This window comes from Lissotriton helveticus, chromosome 8 (assembly GCF_964261635.1).
Source record: "Lissotriton helveticus chromosome 8, aLisHel1.1, whole genome shotgun sequence".
Lineage (NCBI taxonomy): Eukaryota > Metazoa > Chordata > Amphibia > Caudata > Salamandridae > Lissotriton > Lissotriton helveticus.
In genome coordinates this window covers 1,624,973,268-1,624,983,689 of record NC_136069.1, presented here as the reverse complement: position 1 = coordinate 1,624,983,689, position 10,422 = coordinate 1,624,973,268, and positions in this window count along the sequence as shown.

The following is a 10,422-nucleotide window of genomic DNA, read 5'->3' as shown; positions in this document are numbered from 1 at the left end:
AGGTTATAGACGCCCTGCAGGATGAAATTAACAAAACCTTGAAGAAATGGCAACCTTTATGCATCCTTTACATAGGTGATTTTAATTGTTCTTCTTGCCCACATAGTTCTAATTTTGTTTGCGGATTGCTAAATACAGAAGGGCAGCCCCTCCCGCATTTTTTCCATACTCCCCAGGGTGAGGCCCTAAATTCCATCATTATGGAAAATGACTTGGGCCTCATTAAGGCTTTAGCTAGCAACCACCTAATCCAGTGTCCCACTTTTTTTGGAGGGGTGTTCTGCTCGATTTTTGGGCTCTATTTATGAGTGATGGTGACTTTAAGCTTGCTACCATCCTGAATCCTTATTCTTGCCTTGTGTTGGTCCTTTTAAGGCCTTTTTGCCATACCTAGAAGCATAAACTAGAGGATAGCTGCTTAATATGATGATAGATCCCTGATTATTGACTCTAATCCATCTATTGCCTATCGGCTTTGACATAATTATGTGTCCTTTCATGATTCTACCTATAGTAGAGGGTGGATCCTGTTGTCTTGACTTCATATTACATATTGGTATGGTTTGTGTAGGTACTCTGATAGAGCTAAGTGTTATTTCATCCTTCTCAGGCCTGCAAGGCCCAGAGCTAGAGAGACTCCATTTTGCTTTCTGTCCCTGCAGACTGAGATGCTTGCAGGGTAAAGGTAATGTTTTAGTTATGAGGTGTTGTTCGCTTGGAGAGAACCGGTTCAGGCCGGCCCTTGTCGAAGGATTGTATTTCTCTACGTGCTGAAGACACAACATCGGGCCGGCCGGCTGGGGATGTGTCCTTGGTACGGGGAGGTGCAAGAATTTGGAGGGCGGCAGGCTGATGCCTGGAACTTTCCATGAGGAGACAGCATTCCATATTAGTGAAGTGCAGAGGCGGAGTCAGGGAGAAGGACTTTGGGCTGGAAGGAGTGCAGTCGTGGATTGGAACGGAGAGCGTTAGAGTGCAGAAGGAGAGGAGATGGAGCAGGGGAGAAGAGACAGTGGATGCTTGGAACAGAGGGAAGACAGACAGCCAGTGAGCTGGAACCAGAGAGAGAGAAACTAGAAGCAGTTGTGAGTAGATGGTGTTCTGAACAGAGAGAGATGAAGCAATGTTTGGAGCTGAAGACAGCAGTTAGAAGTAGTTACTTATCCGGAGGAGTTGTGATCAGCTGGAGTCTGAGGTGGTGCCTTTTGGAAGAGACTGAAGTTATACTAATCTGTGAGAGCAGCTGGAAGGCGGAGACAGTTCGTGGGGGAGAGGTGTCCAGTGCAGAGTGATCAGCGCAGATACACGTCCAAGAGTGCAGAGGAGAATCACAGACGAGGGAGGAATCCAGATGACAGCTACAACAAGACTCCATTCTAATCAGGTGATACCTGTCCTGTTATGTTAGTGTTCATGAAACATTATTATTAATCCTTTTCCTTTCAGCAGTGTGCAGTCTATTTACAGTTTCTGTTAGGTAGATGTGGATGTGGTCTTTACAGAGACCCTGCAGATCTGTGTATGTGTCTATTATGTGTTATCAATGTTGTTTGTTAAATAAAGACCCCATTGTGTAATTGTTATTATTAGTGAGGCTAACCTTTCTTCTAGTCAGGTGCAGGTGAACGGATGCATCTCCCGTCCATGTGGGTCTGAGCAAGGGGGTAGAGGAGAGCTTATATTTAGTAATAACCTTTGCATAGTGTGCTTCTTATCCTTGCATGAAACGGTAACCTATTCTTCTAGTCATATGCTGCTATGTGAACAGATGCTAATCCTGATCAGGTAAGTGGTAACTGAATAAGGGAGAGAGGAGCTCTTGGATTGAAGGATAGGTGGTACATCACCTAATTTGGCAACTATCCAAAATAATGTAGTACTATACCCCTGATGGATAGTGAGACTGATCCCTTTATGTAATGGTAATCATAGGATAAGCTGCCGATTGGGTAGGTGACTGGGTTCGACTGGAACCGTGAGATCATTGTGTTTCTATATTATAGGAGGTACATGGTATGTTTCTTAGGAATTCCCTGTCCTTAGGGGATAGATACCTGTCGTGAATAGGCCCTAGGGAGGGGAGAGAGTAACGTTCTGGCTGGGTTAGTGAGGCTCTGATGAGCTGGTCCCGAAAACCCAAGCAGAACATTTGGCGTCACTGAACCGTTTACGTTAACCTGTGTGAAAACTCTTTGAAAATTTGACATCTGTGTACAGTCTGTGAATTGCATGGTGGGGTGTGGTCCCTGACCTATTGGCTTGAACAGTTGGAGTGTAGGGAGATTGCAGTACATCATGGCATCTGACTTATGCAGTGTAGGAGACATGCTTTTCTTCTTGGTGTTTAGCCTGTCAGGCTAGAAGGGTGTCTGTGTGTGTGTGGGGGCCAATTATGTGGTCCCTGACCTATTGGCTTGAACTGTTGGAGTGTAGGGAGATTGCAGTACATCATGGTGTCTGACTTATGCAGTGTAGGAGACATGCTTTTCATCTTGGTGTTTGAATTGTCAGGCTTGAAGGGTGCCTCTGTATGAAAATGTCTTGTAAATTGCTTATCAAATGGCTTGCTGCATTTGCTTATGCTGTGAAGTGTGAACTGTATTCTGTGATATAACTTGCTGGAAATCTTGTAAATAGCGCCTTCTGTCTAAGGCTTGCGTGCCTTGTGCATAGCGATTTGCGCTTCTCACTTGTGACTTTTTCAGGATCTTGTAAATAGCGCCTTCTGGCTAAGGCTTGCGTGCCTTGTGCGTAGCGATTTGCGCTTCTCACTTGTGAATTGTTTGTTGAATCCATGTGCATAGCGCCTCGGGTGTGACTAGTGGAGTCATTTGTGAATTGCGACTCCATGTGCATAGTGCTTTGTGAGTGAGTAGCTTTTTAAGGATCTTGGTCATAGCGCCTTCTACCTAAGGCTTGTGTGCCTTGTGTGTAGTGCCTTGTATATTTGGCCTGTGAATAGCGTGTTATCTTTGTGTTTCTTGTGAATAGCGCCGTGTGCTTAAGGCTTTTGAGACTTTGTGGATAGTGCCTTGTACGTGTGGTCTGTAGTGCCTTTAATATTTGGTCTGTGTTTAGCGTGTTATCATTGTGTTTCTTGTGAATAGCGCCGTGTGCTAAACATGTATGAGTGGCTTCTTTAGACCATGTGCATAGCGCTTTGTGCCTGAGATTCGTGTATAGTTTGCTCCATTGAGCAAGGATGGGTTGGATCCTTTCTGTCTGTTGGGGGAGAAAATGTGTTTTTGAAAGGAGCTCAACTGTTATGTGAGAACGTGAGTGTTTAGTCCTGGGATTTTTCCCTTGTGTCTGCTGCGCTCGGGGAAGGCTTACATTTCAGCGGCTAAAGGGTTGATATCTTGAATTGAGACAGCAGTGTTCATTTTTTTTTTTACGTACTGTTTGGAATGCATCCACGGGTTTCTGTGTGTCTTCCCTTTGTACACATGATTTAATGTGTTTGACTCGGAGGTGTACATCAACCTGTCGGAATGTGAGGGGGTGTTTTGATCGTTTTCAGCTGTGCACGGATGGTGCAATCTTTGGTTGTGGAAATGAAATTATTTCAATGTTGAATGTGCTTTAATTGGTGAAATGCAACCGTGTGTTTTTAAATGAAATGATGCATCTGGCCCCTTTTTATAGGTAGAATGGAAAAGGTTGCACACTTAATTATGAATTCTTGGTTATGCAATGCAAAATGTTTTGTTGCCCCTTGTTTAATTTGATGGTGTTTCACATGTTATATAAAATGAAATGTGTCTGCATGCGTTTTTGGTCTAATATTTTTTCCCTTTCAGCAAATAGTGAACTGTTATGACATAATTGTTTGATGTTTGTGTATACAGTCAAGGGTGGTTGTGAGGTTCTATTTTGATTTTGACTTTATACACTCACATCCCTTATATCAGTTTAAAATTGTTTTAGTGCAGAATGCCGTCTTTTGAATGTTGGTTAACTTTTCATATGGCTATAGAAAAATAATAGCTTAAGAACTTGATTACATTAGTTAGAGAAATACGGTACTTGTCTGAAGGGAGAAGGGTAGAATACCGGCTGCATGGAGTTTCATTTAAAAATATGTGAGCACAAAGCAGAAAAATGTTGTTGTAACCTTGAACGAGATAACTCAGGCCCGTCCTCAGACCAGATGGTGGGGGCCTTGTATGAGTGTAGGCTCCCTTTGGCCATTACCCAATTTCAGAGGAGAGAGAGCTGTCTCCTATTTTTGTTATGATTGGAATTGAGCCAGCCCCTGAGCGCGGATGGCTCTGAAGGGAGGGGCTGCTTCTCAAAGGGGTAAGAGAAAGTGATTAGGCCCCAGCCCTTCTGACTTGTGTAAAAATTTTGGGGGGGGATTCTGCCCAAACAAATTATGGTTTAGATAGAGTGTTCAAATTATCCCTTGGATTTGGAGAGTTCTTTTCAGGAATTAGGAGGTTTTCTTTTTTTTACAGAAATGAAAAGCACTTGGGGTGCTTTTTTGAATGGAAAATTTTCTTTTATAAGATGATTGATGCTTGTCTCTCGTTTCAGGTTGATGGCTTGTGCGGGAGTGCATGGATGGTCTGCCCCGCCCCGTTTGTTATTTTGGTTTGTTATGTTCTTGTTGTTATGTTAGTTTGTTATTTTCTGAAATGAGGAACCAGCTTGGGCCCGAACTACACCGGAGCTGATGGTGAGAAGCGATGTCTTACGGCGGATAGCTGGAGTTCCATGGATGACAAGATCAGATGGGATTCCTTCCTGGAAAAGAACTTTGGAGCGGTGTGTCTGGCACACTGGAGAACTGTCATACCTGCTTTCTGTTTTAGAAAGAACAGACTACTTTTTTGATAGAGACACTTTTAATTCCTAAGAGAAATTTTTTGGTGACAAAGCCAATAGTCCTTTATGAAAGGAGTCTACAATGTAATTTCTTGGCCTGCATTCTTGAGTCTTGCATTTTTTCCCATGTTTCTATTCCAGATGGACATAATGCCACTTTTTGCAGTTACCACAAACAGGCCCCAATAATAATGTTAAATTTGCAGTCCCGATTATGCTCTTGATTTTCCAATTTTGAAAGATGCAGTGCCACATTTATAATTTGGCCTTTGGTTTAATGATTCCTTTTACTTTATACAAATGATTTTGTTTGAAAGTCATAGGGTGCAGTATATAATTAGTGAGCTGCTTTAGTAATCTGATGCCCTGTGATACATGATATTTTGATCTTAGTATGCTATGCTTTCACCTATTGGATAGTTTTCCTGTTTATTGTAAAACAGTTTTTGCCAATGAAGGGAAAGTAGTGTTCTGCATGATGGTGCACACATGTGTTCCACAGATTGATACAGAGGGATTAGTGCACACTGTTTCCTGAGTTAGATGACTTATGACCTTTGCCTATTGACTTTGGCATGGTCTCCTATCAGTTAGTTTTTCAAGTTTAAGTTTCAGCTATTTTAGCTATAGGGATTTCTGGACAGACTATGTCTGAATTATCTTTTAGAAGAGTATATGCACCACACTTAGATCACTGTTTCTGATTTCTTGCTTGATATGCATAGTGCTACACCAGCTATTTTGTAGGAATGGGGTTGTCCTTGTTTTCCTGTTATTACGCTTTTACTTTGATCCATCAACTTTTAATTGGAGCAGTGGGATTAGTTCCAAGGGTGGTCACCCTAGACTTTAAGTTGTCCCGGGAGGTGTGTCATTTAGTTAGGTCGTGTCCTAGATTTACTAGTAATAGTTGCCCAGACATTGAGGACCCTTTGTTATGTTTATTTGTCAGACTTTACCAAATCCTTTCTTAAGTTGACCGAAGTAGGTAGGCCTCATTTAGGCCCTTTGTTATTTTTACCTCACAGACATGTCCCTACATTAATAGATTTCATGGGTTAGTACTAGAAACTGAGGCACATTTAGTTCAAGGGTGCTTAGGTTAGTTTCTTAAGTTGACCGAAGTAGGTAGGCCTCATTTAGGCCCTTTGTTATTTTTACTTCACAGACATGTCCCTACATTAATAGATTTCATGGGTTAGTACTAGGAGTTGAGGCACATTTAGTTTAAGGGTGCTTAAGTTAGTTTTTGTGGTTATCAGATATTTTGATTTGTTCCTTCGGTGGTTTTCCTTGGTTGCCATTCATTTTGGGGAGTCTTTTTGTTTTTGATTTTGTTGATAGATCATGTCGATGTTTGTTTATTTGGTTATCGTTGTTTATAGATGTTAGCAAGTTAAAGTCAAAGGGTGTAATGTTCTGCTCGATTTTTGGGCTCTATTTATGAGTGATGGTGACTTTAAGCTTGCTACCATCCTGAATCCTTATTCTTGCCTTGTGTTGGTCCTTTTAAGGCCTTGTTGCCATACCTAGAAGCATAAACTAGAGGATAGCTGCTTAATATGATGATAGATCCCTGATTATTGACTCTAATCCATCTATTGCCTATCGGCTTTGACATAATTATGTGTCCTTTCATGATTCTACCTATAGTAGAGGGTGGATCCTGTTGTCTTGACTTCATATTACATATTGGTATGGTTTGTGTAGGTACTCTGATAGAGCTAAGTGTTATTTCATCCTTCTCAGGCCTGCAAGGCCCAGAGCTAGAGAGACTCCATTTTGCTTTCTGTCCCTGCAGACTGAGATGCTTGCAGGGTAAAGGTAATGTTTTAGTTATGAGGTGTTGTTCGCTTGGAGAGAACCGGTTCAGGCCGGCCCTTGTCGAAGGATTGTATTTCTCTTCGTGCTGAAGACACAACATCGGGCCGGCCGGCTGGGGATGTGTCCTTGGTACGGGGAGGTGCAAGAATTTGGAGGGCGGCAGGCTGATGCCTGGAACTTTCCATGAGGAGACAGCATTCCATATTAGTGAAGTGCAGAGGCGGAGTCAGGGAGAAGGACTTTGGGCTGGAAGGAGTGCAGTCGTGGATTGGAACGGAGAGCGTTAGAGTGCAGAAGGAGAGGAGATGGAGCAGGGGAGAAGAGACAGTGGATGCTTGGAACAGAGGGAAGACAGACAGCCAGTGAGCTGGAACCAGAGAGAGAGAAACTAGAAGCAGTTGTGAGTAGATGGTGTTCTGAACAGAGAGAGATGAAGCAATGTTTGGAGCTGAAGACAGCAGTTAGAAGTAGTTACTTATCCGGAGGAGTTGTGATCAGCTGGAGTCTGAGGTGGTGCCTTTTGGAAGAGACTGAAGTTATACTAATCTGTGAGAGCAGCTGGAAGGCGGAGACAGTTCGTGGGGGAGAGGTGTCCAGTGCAGAGTGATCAGCGCAGATACACGTCCAAGAGTGCAGAGGAGAATCACAGACGAGGGAGGAATCCAGATGACAGCTATAACAAGACTCCATTCTAATCAGGTGATAACTGTCCTGTTATGTTAGTGTTCATGAAACATTATTACTAATCCTTTTCCTTTCAGCAGTGTGCAGTCTATTTACAGTTTCTGTTAGGTAGATGTGGATGTGGTCTTTACAGAGACCCTGCAGATCTGTGTATGTGTCTATTATGTGTTATCAATGTTGTTTGTTAAATAAAGACCCCATTGTGTAATTGTTAATATTAGTGAGGCTAACCTTTCTTCTAGTCAGGTGCAGGTGAACGGATGCATCTCCCATCCATGTGGGTCTGAGCAAGGGGGTAGAGGAGAGCTTATATTTAGTAATAACCTTTGCATAGTGTGCTTCCTATCCTTGCATGAAATGGTAACCTATTCTTCTAGTCAGATGCTGCTATGTGAACAGATGCTAATCCTGATCAGGTAAGTGGTAACTGAATAAGGGAGAGAGGAGCTCTTGGATTGAAGGATAGGTGGTACATCACCTAATTTGGCAACTATCCAAAATAATGTAGTACTATACCCCTGATGGATAGTGAGACTGATCCCTTTATGTAATGGTAATCATAGGATAAGCTGCCGATTGGGTAGGTGACTGGGTTCGACTGGAACCGTGAGATCATTGTGTTTCTATATTATAGGAGGTACATGGTATGTATCTTAGGAATTCCCTGTCCTTAGGGGATAGATACCTGTCGTGAATAGGCCCTAGGGAGGGGAGAGAGTAACGTTCTGGCTGGGTTAGTGAGGCTCTGATGAGCTGGTCCCGAAAACCCAAGCAGAACAAGGGGGTAAGGAAAGTTGCATTGATTTTATGTTTAATTTGCAGAAGTTTCTATTACTTGTTGATGATTTCGAGGTGGAGCCAAATATTGCCAGCTATCACAATCCCCGAACAGCCACTTTTAGCATAATGGCCTAGCCCGGGAAAGTCGATGATTACCCTGTATTCTTTTTAATCCTACTAAAGGGGTAAACTCAACTGGAAAAAAGTAAACCCATCTGATTTTGAATCAAAAATTGTTAGAGTTGATTATGACTCAATCATGAGGTGTCTCCACTATGGTGTGTCCCCAGCTGAGATCATTTGTGATTTCAAACTGATATGTGAAGATAAAGCAAAAAACTAGACTAAATCAATTAAAGTCAGGAATCTCCCTGAGACAAGGTGGTTTAATGCTGCTTGTTCTAATGCTAAAAAAATACTAAAATCAGCTCTCCATGTTAATCCTCGTGACTGGGCACAAAATTGCCAGGAAGCTTTACAAAACAACAGCTAAGCAGAGGAAGGAAGAACTAGGGTCATTATCCTGGGATGACCTGGAGAGAGCTAGCTCGCTCAAAGACTTCAAAAGCTTCTGGGAGGTTATAAAGTATCCTTTTTTCACAGAAGAGGTGAGGAGGATAGATTCCTTGATCACAGGGGAGGCTTGGGAAACTCATTTTTCTGCCATATTTAATCTTCATGGCCGCCATCTTGATGCTCCCAGTGGGGATTTGCCTTTAAAGTTAACCTCAGCTTCTGAGTTAAGTTTATCTATCTCAGTGACCGAGGTCGAGGAAACCAAAGCCAAAGGAGTTAGCATGAAAGCGCCAGGTCCTGATGGGGTCCCCTTAGATCTTTTTAAAAGTAATCCCCAGTTATGGGCTTCAGTGCTGACCAACTTTTTTAGGGCAGCAATAACTGGCCCAATCCCAGTATCCAGGAGAGAGGCTGTTGTCCCTGTATTCAAGAAAGGTAACCAAAGTGACCCCGCCTGCTATATGCCAATCTCCCTTATTGATGCTACGGCAAAGTTGCTGAGGAGGGTTGTCCTTGCTCAACTTGAAACATGGGCGACTGACAATAGAGTGTTGGCAAGAACGCAATATTGCTTTAGAAGAGAGATGGGCTCCACTAAGCAGTGCCTTAACTTGCCACTACTGATAGGTACGTACATGAGGGACAGGAAGGGTTCAGCCACCTGGCCTTCTTGGACTTGTCCATTGCTTTTGACACTGTAAACCGGCAGAAGCTGTGGGTAATGATGGGGAACATGGGTGTGGAGGAGGCTCTGATTTACCTTCTTTGCAGGCTCCATGCATTAACCTCTGTTGCTATAAGATATTTCCCCCAAGGAGAGAAAATCTGGCCTAAAGCTTCCATGGAAGGTATACGGCAGAGAAGTATTTTGGCCCCCTTTCTTTTTTTAATTTACACCAATGGTTTGTAGACCCTTTTAATAGACAAAGAAACTGATTGTCCGTGTATTGGACGCACACAGGTCCCGCTACTCTTCTATGCGGATGACACCGTGTTAATGGCACTAACAGCACTTGGCCTCCAAAAATTGCTTAATGCATTTACAGATTTTATGCTAGCTCTTAACCTAAAAGTGAATTTTATAAAATCGTATATTATGGTTTGCGGCCCTAAAATGACAAAAATAAGGAAATATATGGTGGGAGCCAAGAATATTGATAAATTGAATAATTGTAACTATCTAGGGAATGTTATTAATAATAGGTTGAGTTGGGACCCATAAGTTACAGCAAGGGTGCAACAGGCAGACAGGGGAGTTCAGGGGCTTTTCTGCTTTGCTAAAAATCTGGGCTATAAGTTAGTGTCTGAGTTGGTTAGTCTGTATGAATCGAAATGTATTACTATTGTAACATATGGGGCAGGAGTGTGGGGATGCCATAACAACTGACAGCGGCAAGTTATGGAAAACACATGTATTAAAAGATTATTGATGACTCTTAACAGTGCCCCCACGGTCTTCTGTCACCAAGAGCTGGGGCTTGATTTCTTAGAGGATCGCATTGCAATGGATCTTCTGTTATTATGGGCAAAAATTTGGTTGTCCAAAGAACTAGTATTCTCCAGAGAGGTTATCAAGGACTGTATTAATCTGGATGGAGCACTTGCTATCCCTTGGCTTCAATTCGTAAGGGACAGCTTCTGTAAGTTAGGTTTTGATTGTCCAGACAGCATCCCTGAAAACGCAATAAATATCATAAAATATGTACACTCTACAGGGGCGAAGATATCACGTTCTTCTGACCCTGACCTAACAGGGCGCCTTTGTTGATCCCCGAATCAACAGAAATGTTA